At 39.9% G+C, this 13,478-nt stretch overlaps 1 long non-coding RNA gene across 1 annotated transcript; it reads right to left on the reverse strand.

The window, feature by feature from the left end:
- Nucleotides 1-213: 213 nt before the first annotated feature.
- Nucleotides 214-10,954, reverse strand: LOC115947452 (uncharacterized). The gene is made up of 4 exons (XR_004081380.1): nucleotides 10,609-10,954; nucleotides 1,379-1,488; nucleotides 839-858; nucleotides 214-266 (listed from the first exon to the last, which is right to left on the reverse strand). It is a non-coding gene; the product is annotated as an uncharacterized lncRNA (long non-coding RNA).
- Nucleotides 10,955-13,478: the final 2,524 nt, after the last annotated feature.

Raw genomic sequence — 13,478 nt, forward strand, 5'->3', positions numbered from 1 at the left:
TCAGTAAAACAATTACAGTAATGCTAAGTGACTTTTACCTAAGGTTCATTTCGCAAGGTTGTTTCAGAAGGTATTAAACAAGGTTACTCATTTTTTCTCTTCCAGTGTTGGAACATGTACATTTCCAGCAATCTATGCATTGAGAAGTCCACTTAAGCTGTGCCATGCAAGTATCTATGCTATATACGTAGGTCAAACAGTAACAGGAACTTACAGCTTCACTGAAGTTCTGAAGAATCATCATGAAATCTGGAAACTGATTTTCCCTGGTTTGATACAAACAAAACTACGTATCAGAATCAGCAAAATCATAATAAAAAAAGCTTATAAAACCCCTAGAGATAATACGAGAAATGTGTATATATAACATCACATATTCTATCATATTATATTAATTACCTGAAAGCAAACTGGATTATATGAACTTGCCAGCTGCCTACAGTTAGAAATGCAATGACTCAACTCAGTAATCGCTCTGAAAGCAGTATTACGATGGGAGATCCTGTACAGAGTAATACATATTAATGCCAAAAAAAAGGGGACAGTTTAAAAAACATGCTCTGATGTTCTTGTCTGGGCAGAAGTCTCATTATCATTCTGACTAACAAATCAAGTGTACTAAGACATAGCTGATTCATTTCCAGGGGAAGGATTCTTAGACATCCTTGCAGCAAAGTTGGTATTTTGAAATCAAAAATTCCCAAGTTTGTGTAGTTACAGCTGAACACAGCTAACTAATCCAGTAACCTGGATCTTACTTGCCAAAATTGCCATGCTTTTAACTCTAAAAAAGTTTTATTTAACAAAGAAAGACTTCGACCTTTGATGTTTCACTTACCTTAAAGATTCCTCAAAGCCCTGTAAGGAGAGAGACACAATTTATTAGTTAAAAACCTACATGGTCTGATCTGAAGTTCAGCTAAAGATTTTATGCCACCCACTTTCACAGTGTAACAGCACCATTAGCATACCTTACAATTAGGCACAGAAAGAAAGACTGTAACATGAAGTCAGGGAAAACAACAATGCTATCTAAAATATACATTTAATGAGGAGCACAAGCCCTTTGTGCTCCCTTGTGATGACACAATAGAAACATGTCACTCCAGTAATCTCATGGTTTAAAAATTATTTGCATGTCATCAACCATCATTGCCAGTGCCAAAGATATGTTTCCATAACATTTCAGTTATCCTTTTTTATTGGTTTTTTTTTTTTTTTTTGCCCATTAGCCATTTAAGGAGCCTTCAATATAAAATTGAACAAAAATAAACTTTGGCCCATGTAATAAATAGCACACTGCACTTTATAAATATTGCACAAATATTCTTTGATTTAACCCATACAGCAGACCTCAGAGTAAAGTAATTACTTGTACCATTTGCTCTTCAAGAACATGTAGAATCTGAGCAAGACATTTTAATTCTTAGGTGAGCACTTTGGTCTCCAGTTTGTACATTTGTAGTTGTATGTTCAATTTGTCCTCATCTGCAAAACAAATTCCTTGATTGAAGATAGTGATGAAAGAAAGAAAGAAACGCTTAAAAGCATAAATAGCAGCCTTTGTTATGTCACTCTGACCAACATACTAGAAGATCATGGTAATAATAAATTTCAGTAGCATACCATAGCACCTGACGTATTACATTATATTTAAAAGAGCCATCATTTTCCACAGTGAAGAAGGCAGACGAAAATTTGTTTCAGAAAATAAGTTGACATTTTTCAATGCCTTTGGGATCTCCTTCAGAATCCAACTGCAAGGATTATGCTAAATAGGCCCAGTAAAACCCTGAGAAATAGAATCCAAGATCAAGCTCAGTGTTGATACAGAAGATTATGGCAACCCTGTATCAGCGATCCAATAAACTGTGCATGTAGTTAAAACAATACGTTCCCTTATTTTGGTTCGTTGCTGATCTGTCTTCCCTGTTGACTAGGACTCGTCTAACAGAACCTCATGAATGTATTCCTTTTTTACTAGTTTCTTCCCATGTTTCTCTTTTGAGCCTAAGTTCTTCTGATATTTGGGTCTTTCACCATAAGATATGCCACATGCCTGGAGAGGAAGAGCTACATAACAGCCCTGGCTGGACCCTTTCTAGTGGTGCCTGTGTGAGCATAATTCCTGGTAGGCCTTGCACAGCTGCAGCTCAGAGTGTGTTAAGGTCCTCTATTGGCCTGGTGAAGAGGCCCTGTTGATGGTTCACTGCATTTGTCAGCATCCATGGAACAGGAAGGAGGATGTGATCCTGCAAGTTCCAGGATGATTCTGGACAAGGCAGCAAATATTTCTATCTATCTGCAACTTTCAAGAAATTAGCTGGTATTTGTGTGGGGTACAGGGAACCCTGTAAATTAAAAAAGGAAAGGTCCTGGCAATTAAGACAGCATATATTATGGATCCAGCTTCAGAAGTACAGAATATGGAGCACAGGAAATACAGGAAATTGAGAAAAAGGAGAATGCATGATGCTGGAGTCATGGTTTAGATGAAGGCACAAGAGTATAAGTAAGGGTATGGGGTCTGAGACCAAAACCTTAGTTTGGGAAGATGCAGCATATGTAGCTAGAGCTGACAGTGTTTAGTTTGGGGTTTTTTGTTCCCACAAATAACTGTGCAAGTTACATGACTGACTTAGCAGGAAGGCTTGCTTCTCAGCAGGGAAGTAACCCTTGTAAGGCTTTTGTTCCCATGAAATTTTGTCTAACCTTATCCTACTGTTGTGGCCAGTGACCCAGATCAGGAGGAGAGATGATGAGTGCAGCAGCATGAAGGCCTGTTAAATCACAGCTCTTTCGTGAGAAAGTAATCTACAAAATGCAAAAAATAGAACAGTAAAGTAGAAAGTAAAGCCATGTCCTTTAATCTGTCTGGGTATGACTTCATGCTCAAGGCTACATATTCAGCAGAAAAAACAATTTGTATCACGTAAAGCAGGAACACTTGCGATGAAAGCAAATTATATGTATGGCTTTCATCTCTCTGCAACATCAGACCTTTCTTGTGCTTATATCACCTTACTCTTCTGAATTATTTTCTGTCCAGCAGGTTTTTTCCAGAGTACATCTGTGATGATAACATTTTGTATTGACATGTACAAAGACTTTAGGTTTTGAGATAGTGCATCTTGAAGGCAAAGCATACACAGTGCTGTTTTCTTCCACTTGCCTGCATTTTTTAGCAATGAATAAAATGCTGGGGGATGGGGGACAGTATAAGACTGGTAGGCCTTTAAAGAAAAAATCCCTAACCCAGTGAACACCTTAGTTCTTACATCTGTCTATACTTAAATAATGCAACTTATTGCAATTACACGTAGGAAAAGACTCCTGTAAAATATTATGCAGAAACATCCATGTAAATACTGGAGCTTGTGACTCCATAAATAGAAGGGTTTTAAGCTATCTTAAAGGCTATCTTAAGCCAAACTACCTACCTAAGAGGCAGACAAATGTGTGCCTGAGCCAAGTGGTCACTTTAAAAGTAGAAAAGTTAAAACTGGGCCAGAATACAAAGTTAAATGGTGATAAGGCACAGCCATAGTTACTGTTGCCATGGTTTCTGCTCAACTCTCACTGCAAGTGATCACAAGGCTTTCACACCTCCAGACATACTGTGTCAGGATGGTCAGGAACTGCTACAACTCTTGGGACACTGCCAGCAGGAGGCCTCTGACACCTTGGTTTCCGCTTTTTGTCTCTCGTCTTGTGAAATGACACATTTCCATAAGGCCTGCTACTGGTGTTGATACCATTAGGGCAGAAAAACCACCATCCTTGGAAGTGCCATGTGATGTTTCACAATGTGGTTTGCCTTCTGTCATTGTTTTGTGTGCATCTTCTGTACTTCACAAAGTAGAGCTAAATGGTTCCTACAGCAGTCTGCAGTAGCTTGTGACAGTGTACAACAGCCTCTAATGGAAGGATGGGATTAAAAATCAAGAGCAGACTTCAGGTAGTCTTCAGGATAAAAAGAAACACCAGTGTTTAATTAAATGTAAAAGCTTATACCCTGCTTTGTGAGTTAAGTGACTGGGGACAGAGCTGAGTGAGGGTTTCCTGTACTAGCAGAGACCCACAAAGGAACATCCACCCAACTCAAGCACTTGTTACTGGCTTCAGAAGCACATTGAAAAAGCTGATATGCATGTCCACATTTCCCGCAAGGCATGTGGGAAGCCAGAGGTCCACCCTCATTTGTAGGCATTCCACGCTAATCTCCCTTCCCTGCTGTTCCCATGGCTCAGGGAGGTGGAAGCAGGTTGTGGTTCCTTTGTGGGATGCCCCTTCTATCTGATATGTGCATGAACTTTTTTTCTGGGCCAAGTTCTAGGCCTGTCGATTAGTAATTTTGGCTTTCTGGCCTTCCAGAGAAAAGGCTGGAAGGTCTGAGGTGTTGCAAAGTTGTTCAGTCTCTTTGAGTTTTTAAGAAAAGGTTATTCTGATCTGCTGGTTTGTTTGTTTGTTTGTTTATTTGTTTTTCCTGGAGTCAGCAGCCTCTGGTAATATTAGTATAATGAATACACTTCCTTTCCCACATTTTACGAAGGTCTGACTTCAGAATACAACCTTGCTATAGGCAGATGCCTTCCAGAATGCAAGCTGCTAGCAAACACAAATGACAGCAATGGGAATCAGATGAGATTTTGGAGACAGGGTTCACAAACTTCAGTTCATGTGGGACTGTTTCCTGGATACTGTGCAGAGTGTGCATCACATAGAGAATTAATTTGTAACACAACACCTTTTATTTAATTGTATACTTCAGTGAAAATGTTCATTAGCAAGCCACATGTAAATGTGTCTTTGGATGCAAGTGAAATGCTGAGAAGCTTATGAGGAGAATTTAGGTGTGTAGGCAGATGTAGTTTACCAGTCAGAACCTTTCCTGACTTCAGCTGTAACAGTTTAGGGAGACCCCTAATGCTACTGCATCTCTAGAAATAGATGGGAAAGAGCTGCAGGTTCTCTTTCATTGCTATTTCTAAATCATGGCAGGAACAGTGGATCCTCTTCTCCTGTGGTATTAGGATGTAAGGATGAGTAGATTCATTGCAAGACAACTTGTTTTTTAAAAAATCACAACATGCCTACTCCAATTTACCAGTCTTTTTTTGCTCAGTATAAGCAAACAGGATGGTAGCTGTGGAAGCAGGACATGGCACAGTGATAAATACAGCAAGAACCTTGGAAGAGAAGGACAGCAATGGGAGGAGCACTGGTCCTGTCCTATGCAATAACACACTGCATTTGTCAGCGTACATTGCTGGACCAGTGGCGTTTGCATAGTTGCTGATATACTCCTCTTCTTGAACAAACCTGGCTCTTGGTCTTTCACAAGAGTAAAAAAATATGACTCTGTCTGCATTAATTATGTATCTTAAAATAAGCTAATCCCTTTGATTAGGGTACAGGATATTGTTTCCAGAAAGATGAAAATAAAATGTCTGGCCATTTTAAAACTGAAGATTTATGATGACAAGTGAATACAAACAGCTCTAAGAGAACCCTAATGCACTATTACATTTTCTAAAACACAACTCTGTAGGAAATTCACCATTTTAATTAAGGGAGACTGGTTTTCCTGACATCACCTGAACTACCTATATTTACAGATCAAAAAACACCTCTTTCAGTGTTAAAAGACGCTTAATTTTTCATGCAAAGTTACCTCAACAGAAAAAGAAAATATTTTTGCACTTTTTGCTCTCAAGCTGTGCTGGAAAAATCTCTGTGGACAATATTTGAGCCTAGGTAAAGTGCCACTAATCTTTAAAAAAAAAATAGAGATAAATAAGTATACCTAATTGCTATCTCAGATACAGTACTATTCTGTTTCTAGTGTGACAATTAGAATGCCAGGATTAAAGCATTTACTTATTTTTGTAGGATTAGTGACTATCAGTGTAGAGTCTACAACATACGAAACAGAAACAGCGTTTGGCTGTGTAATTCATTCTTATTCAAATATCCTTCTGAAAAAAAGGGCTAATCAATAACTCAGAAAATAATATCTATTGTTTATATGTAAATTAACTCAGCCTCAGTCTCTTAGTTTTAGAAGCAGTTTTGACACAATTAATTGAATATTCACACTCCAAAGCAAGGACTTGTGGAGAGAGTTGAAGGAATGCATGTTAATGAACACTAATGGAATTCGAAGCACTTTCTCTGATAGAAACTGATAATCCTAGCATCTTTAATGGCAGGGTTATATACAGAGACAGAGTTGCACAGCTGGAACTTTACAATAACCACCAGACTGAATGGAGGCACATCAGGTAACCTCCTTCTGTAGGTGAGAGGCCTGAAAATGAAGAAAAGTGAAATGGTACTGGTGTCTTTCTAGTAACCATGATTTCAGAGAAAAGACTTAAGGTTGATGGTTGCACAGACTCTCTGCACTCCAAAAGAGAACATGTGGAGAGTTTATGGTCTACATTATTCCCTCTAACAAAGAGACAGTGTCCACAAGACTGATAGGTACCAAAGGACCAAAGGGCTCATTCTCTACGTTTCTCATACTGGAAGTAGGCAGCTTATTGGGAGAAGACAGAAGGAGGCAGAGTGATTACAAAATACAGCAGGTCTAGCTAGAAATAGCTCTTCCTTGGTTGAAAGAATACTCTAAAGCATGGGATGAGGAGTATTGCAGACCCCTGGCTTTTTGCATCTTTTTCACTTTTTAATGCATGTAGGTAACAGCAGTGTTTTTGCAAAAGCAAAACTTCCATCTCCAGTGAGCTCTGATTCAGGCAAAATCTCATAATCTAATTAAAAGAATTTTCAGAATTCAAACAGTACAAAATAAACCTGTACTTATATAAGAATTTTCTAGTTTTTCATTAGGTTTATAAATGAAATGTTCTATTTACCAAATGTAGCAATTATAGGGCAATAATCCACCACTTAGTACAGAACAATTTGCTTTTGTCTTTACATTTTCTTTCTGTTCGTTGCTCTGACTTCTGTTGAGGAAAAAGTGTAAAACCTTTCTTATTTCAGGTGCCTATTTTCTTCAAATTAAATACTTATGAAATTCATAGAAATACAGTATTTGAAAATTTGGTAATTAACATTTGTAAATAACTTGTGAATAACACTTGTGAACAACTTTTGAATAACAATTGTAAATAGCACTCAGTATTTTTAGGAAGATCCCAGGTAAGCACATAATGACTGATAATAACTTGTCTAGGTTATTAATCTACTAAATAGTCATTCTATCCTGACAGTAAGCAAACTATTATATGCATTTATTTTTGATATGTAAGAGTAATACTGAAATCATACCTGAATTGAATCCTGATTCACTGTGCTCTGTCATATTCGCCAGCCTTTGCTTTAGATTTTGGAAATGAATATTCATCATGAAATAATCACACAAAAGTTGGCCACTTCGTAATAGTCCAACCATTGTTTTATAATCTTTGTATCAATGGTACTATAGGAAATGTTTTGGACTTATATGTATTTTTTGTGTTATTTCTCATACTTTGAGAATAGCCAAACACCATTAACGTGTACCCTTTCATAATCCTTCACAGCAAGCCAGAGAAGAAAATAACAGAATAACAGAATCATAGAATAGTTAGGGCTGGAAAAGACCTTAAGGTCATCTAATTCCAACCCCCTGCCATGGGCAGGGACACTTCACGCTAAACTATGTCACCAAAGGCCTTGTCCAACCTGGCCTTGAACACCACCAGGGATGGAGCATTCACAGATTCCTTGAGCAACCCATTCCAGTGCCTCATCAAGCACTCTGCATCTCCAAGACTGAATCTCACTCAAGAACATCTTGGACTTATCCATGTACTTTGCTTTGTAGCTATCCTTTTTATGCTTATTACGTCTGCAGTGGGATCCACAGTTACCTGGCACTGCAGATCATTTGCTAAGAAAGCTTACACTTTCTGAGACCAGCTGAGCTAGTCAGCCTTCAACAGCTGACAAATTTGAACTTGTGAAAGATGATTGTCTCTCTTGTCATTGACAAGACCTTTGAGGAATTTTAGTTACAGTTCTGTGCCTTGCTTTTTGGGCACTTGTGGGGCAACAAATGCTTTCTACTACACAACCAACTAAATGTCAGGCTTGGTGTTTGAGTCAGTCACTCCCATCCCTTCCCTGCAGGGAGGGTCAGGAGTGCCTGTTTGCAAGCATCCAAGAAACATGCAGGCCAAACTTTTAACAGGAGGCCTCAGTGACCTAGCAGTGTAGCTCTGCTGGCCACGCTTAACCTTAGATGATCAAATGCATAATGACTTGTAAAGAGCAAGCTTTGTTCCACCTTCATTCGTGCCCTGAGCTATCAAACAAGAATTCATGCAGAGTTCTTTTAGAAACAGGGAACAGTTTTTCATAAAAGGCGTGCCTCAATATGTCAGATCTTAGAAAACAGTAAGTGAGCAGTTTGTTTCTGCCTGCCTACATAAAAGACCTGCACTTGGTGCTATGCTTTACATTCTTTTAGACCTATACAAGCACAGTGGGTTTTTTCTCTTATCAAAGGAAGCACAAATTCAATACCAGGTTTTAAGCTGCGGGCTTTAAGCCATGACAATTTTTGAAACATACTGTGAACTGTAATAGCAAAAAAGATAATGCATTTTCCTCCTGGAAACCTGAATTCAAATCTTTCCCTAGGCTACAAGCAAACATGCACATGGGCCCCGATCCTGTTTTTCCTCTTCTGCGTACGTCACAAAGCTGTTGCAAACCAGCATGGCTTGCACCTTTTACTAAGGGGACTAAATGCCAAAAAAAAAGAACAGTTTATAAAGAGCAGGATGCAGCTGAGTGAAATGCCCTGGGGAAGGAAAACTAAGTGGCCAAGGAGGGTGGAGTAGGAGGGATGTAGATAGTTATTGATTTTTCTGTCCCTTACATAGTAAATGTTTAGTCCTTTCACTGGTGAATAACCAATATCATATAGGTTGTATTGTTTAATCCTTCAGTCAACATTTGAACCTGCTGGCAGTTCTGGTTTGGATTACAGAAATTAGAAAGGTTCCTTTCAAATTCTGCCTGGTAGCATTTAACTACTGCAGACATAAAATCATGTGACCTCTCTGCATCTGGACGCTAAAACAAACCTGTTAGTAATTTGCCTGACAGCATCAGTGTTTTGCCTTGATTCCTTATCTCCTTGGCAAACTGTAGGACTGGCAATCATGTCTGGCCATCCAGAAGTTCTGTGTCCATCAAACTGGATGTATGCTACTTCATAAGCAACTGTAGCCTTTTAAAAAGGTCAGGGGAAAAAAAGCTGCTGAATTCTGCATGCTACAATTTCTTTGATTCTTGGTTTCATGTTCTTGGAAGATCTAAACTGGAGAAAATACATGTAACTGTTAGGCCTAATACTGAAACCTTTTCAGATTACCATCTCCCAGCTGATTTAAGTTATGCATTTGCAATATGTTGGAATGGGAATGTGGAACCCACAAGAGCAGGATAGTTCTGATGAGGAGTAAATGTTATTTAGTAGTGAGTACATGCTATTTAATAGGAAGTTTAGAGAGAAGAAAAATGCCACAGCAAGCCATTTTTAGCCATCTGCCCACTACCAAAACTTTCTTTATTAGAAACTTGTCAGTGTAGAACATGGGAATGGCTCTTCTCCTTCTGTCTTACCCATCAAGGTGGATTAAAGGCTGATACAAATATATTTAATTCTTCTGTAACTATGTTTCTTTGGAAGTAATCACTGGTGTTGCCAGAGGGATGGTGTATAATGGTGAATGGGAGTAAGACTGATCCTCAGGCTTGGAAAGTAAAATCTCTTAGTAACACACCATGAACAAGTTTGAAAACTGCTGTGCCTTTCCCTATAGCTACCACTTCTCTCTTTTCTATAAAAACACAAAGCAACTGCAGGATTGTATCTTGTGTCAATAGAGAGCAGTGAAGACAGAATATACTAAATATTTTCTTTAAAAGACTTATCCTGAACTGAGTAAATTAATCTGATGGTGTAACATAAGGATTGACTCAAAAGCAACAGATGGGAGCAGGATGACCCAGTTTCTGGAGAAACAACCACCCTCATCATATTTCACAATCTTATCAAGACACATCTGGGTCATAGTTTCTTGGAAGTCAAAACAACTACTGCTTATGATAGTCCCATGGGTAGGATGGGAATCGTGCCCCAAACTAGCACCTACAAGCCTTTGTTAGCCTGGAGGCCAATGCCATGCTCAAACACTTTCTTTGGGAATCTCTTCTTCGCTTGCTATTAGGCCTTCAGACTGTATTGCTGCTTTGCTGCATTTAACCTGGAAAAATTCATAAGCAACTCTGACATAGAGCAAAGAAGCATTTAGAAATACTCAGATATATGTAGAGGTTTGGATAAACCTCTAAATAAACTTCATAGATACCACTGTCACTACAGTCTGGACAGCCCATTATGTTCTGGTTCCCTGTCTAATTTTTCATTACACTTCTCTGTAGGCAGAGGTGTAGGCACTCCTTGGCCACAGGTAATTTCCCCAAGAGGAAGCATAACCGTTGTGGCATACAGAGTTATCTGTGCTTACACAATCATACAACTTAATTATTTACCACAACAGCATTTCAAGTGATTAGCTTACTTACATGGATTCTCCTTCTTCAGCAGGATGGTGTTACACTGTGTATAAGGTCTTCTGCCAGCTTGAAACATAGGACTTCTTGAGCTTGGCTAGTGAGAGGCTAATAAATGCCCCACAGTTTCTTAGGGCTTCAGCTTTCTTTCCAGCTCCTCAGAAATAAATAGATATGTCTTGAAGCATCTCCATGGAAGACTATTGTGTTGCCCTTTCCCACTTCTCTGCTTCTTGCACTACATAGTTTTCTTCTCAAGCTCTTTTCAGCACAGAAGGGTACAGTGCCATCCCCTGTGATTCTGTGAAGTTCAGATCTATCACAAGACAACAGAGTGTGGGAAGTTTGCTGTAAATAGAAAGGCACGGAGTTCTCTCCTAGTGAATAAGTGCAGTTGTAAAGTATTTGTCCCAAAACAACCACTAAGATTAGCTTTCACAGGAGGAAAGAACAGTGTGACTCATCATTGAAAGGCAAAGGTGCTAATCAAAGGCAACTTTAGCAGTCCTGAAATGCAGCTTCCTCAGTAAGTGATGTGCTCTCCTGCTGGGAGAGAAGTATAGAGCCTAACATAATCTATGTCATTTGGAAGTGAACTGAATCTCCCAGTCTCAACTGTAAGGAAAGAAAGAGAAAATACAATGCAAAAAGTGTACTTTTGATGAAGAAGGAAGGAAGGAGTTGTGTGTTAGACCTAAGCTGTTTAACTAAGCTACCTGCAGTGGTTGTTCTGCCTGGCTTCTAAGTACCCTGGACCAAATGGTGAAAATCCTAACTACCAGGAGAAATGCTCTGTTCCAACAGCTCTGTGAACAGGCATCAGGGGTTTCTTAGCAGGCAACATTCTCCTACAGGCTAAAAGACTTCCAGGTCTGGAGACATGCAACAACCATAATCTTACCCTCTTAAAGAAAGACCTTTCAAGCTCTATCCTTTCTGCTCTCTCACCCTACCTAATAAATGAAAGCAGATACCCGTTGGTGAGGTAAGGCTTGTCAGCTCTTTTCATAAGTGCTGAAGCAAGATTACTTCTGTTACTCCAGCCACTGTGTACTGTTAGCTACACTCTCTAGCAACACTTTCACAACAATCAAGAAGGGCGAATGTCCAAAGTAGAAAGAACTGGTGCTCTTTTCCTTACAAAAGGTCCCTTGGAGCCTATGTAAGAGACTCCTCTGAGGAACATGATGTCTAAAGGAGCCTAGAGCTTAATCCCAGCAACTACTTTTGTTACCATGTTCTTTTACCCAGAGTCTGTATGGGAAGGTGCTCTCTCTTTTATGGTCTGCAAAATGGGACCATGTTGTGGAAACACCAGAAGTAATCCCATGTGTCAATAACTTGCTGTTAGCCGTTGAACTTTTCTTGTGTTGGAGGCACTATCTTCATTTTTACATGAAGGGTCACATGAAAGCATGAAGCTGTATGTTGTGATTAATCTGTCAATTCTGAACTGAGATTGCTCTTTGTATTCTTTACAGCTATATTTGACACGCTTGTGAGGTGAGCCAATGTCAGCCTTATGAAGTTTAACCATGCCAAGCGCAAGGTCCTACACCTGGGTCGGAGCAGTCCCAGGCATAGCTACAGGTTGGGCAGAGAAGAGATTCAGAGCAGCCCTGTGGAGAAGAACTTGGGGGTGTTGTTCGATAAGAAACTGAACATGAGCCGGCTTCAGTGTGCGCTTGCAGCCCAGAAAGCCAACCGTACCCTGGGCTGCATCAAAAGGAGTGTGACCGGCAGGTCAAAGGAGGTGATCCTGCCTCTCTGCTCTGCTCACCTGAGACCTCACTTGGAGTATTGTGTGCAGTTCTGGTGTCCTCAACATAAAAAGGACACAGAACTGTTGGAACAAGTCCAGAGGAGGGCCATGAGGATGATCAGGGGACTGGAGCACCTCCCGTATGAAGACAGGCTGAGAAAGTTGGGGTTGTTCAGCCTGGAGAAGGCTGCTCCTAGCAGCCTTTCAGTATCTGAAAGGGGCCTACAAGGATGCAAGGGAGGGGCTCTTCATTAGGGACTGTAGTGATAGGACAAGGGATAACGGGTTAAAACTTAAACAGGGAAGTTTAGATTGGATATAAGGAAGAAGTTCTTTACTGTAAGGGAAGCACTGGAATGGATTGCCCATGGAGGTTGTGAATGCTCTATCCCTGGGGGTGTTCAAGCCCAGGCTGGACAGAGCCTTGGGTGACATGGTTTAGTGTGAGGTGTCCCTGCCCAAGGCAGGGGGGGTTGGAACTAGACGATCTTAAGGTCCTTTCAAGCCCTAACTATTCTCTGATTCTATGATTCTATACTTGAAGCAAGAGATTCCCCAGAAGCCCTTTTGCAGTCAAAATATACGGAAATCTGCCTTGTTTGGTAGATTTGGTTTTGTTATCGGCTTCCTGGATACCATCTACTTTGTTCATGAGGCAACATTTTTTCCACGGTCCCAGCTTGTTGAACATCACCATTATAAGCACCTGTCTGTCTGATTTCCATTTATCTGTCAGTGGTGTTTCTCCTGTGTTTCCCTTTGGATTCATAAAGAGCCACCTGCTACAGTGTGCCATTAATTTGTGGTCAAGGACAGCAGCTCCATATGAGGCAAATAGGTTTTCAAGAGCTGTAAACAGATTATGCCTATATAGTGACTGATGTCACTGTGTAGAAAAAATGAATGTCAGGGAGAAAAAAAGGTCAAATATCTGGTACTGCCAAGCACTGCAACGTCACTCTAATGAGCCCTGTTAACAGAGGAAATCAGAAATCAGGAATTCATCTCATTGTCTTCTAGAAATAATTACTGGAATAGCAGAATTAAAATAGGAAAGGGCACAACATGCTTTTTATTGGGCTTTTCACAGCAAATCCAGACAGACACTCTCCATGTTCTT

The sequence above is a fragment of the Melopsittacus undulatus genome, chromosome Z (genome assembly GCF_012275295.1).
Source record: "Melopsittacus undulatus isolate bMelUnd1 chromosome Z, bMelUnd1.mat.Z, whole genome shotgun sequence".
Taxonomy (NCBI): Eukaryota; Metazoa; Chordata; class Aves; order Psittaciformes; family Psittaculidae; genus Melopsittacus; species Melopsittacus undulatus.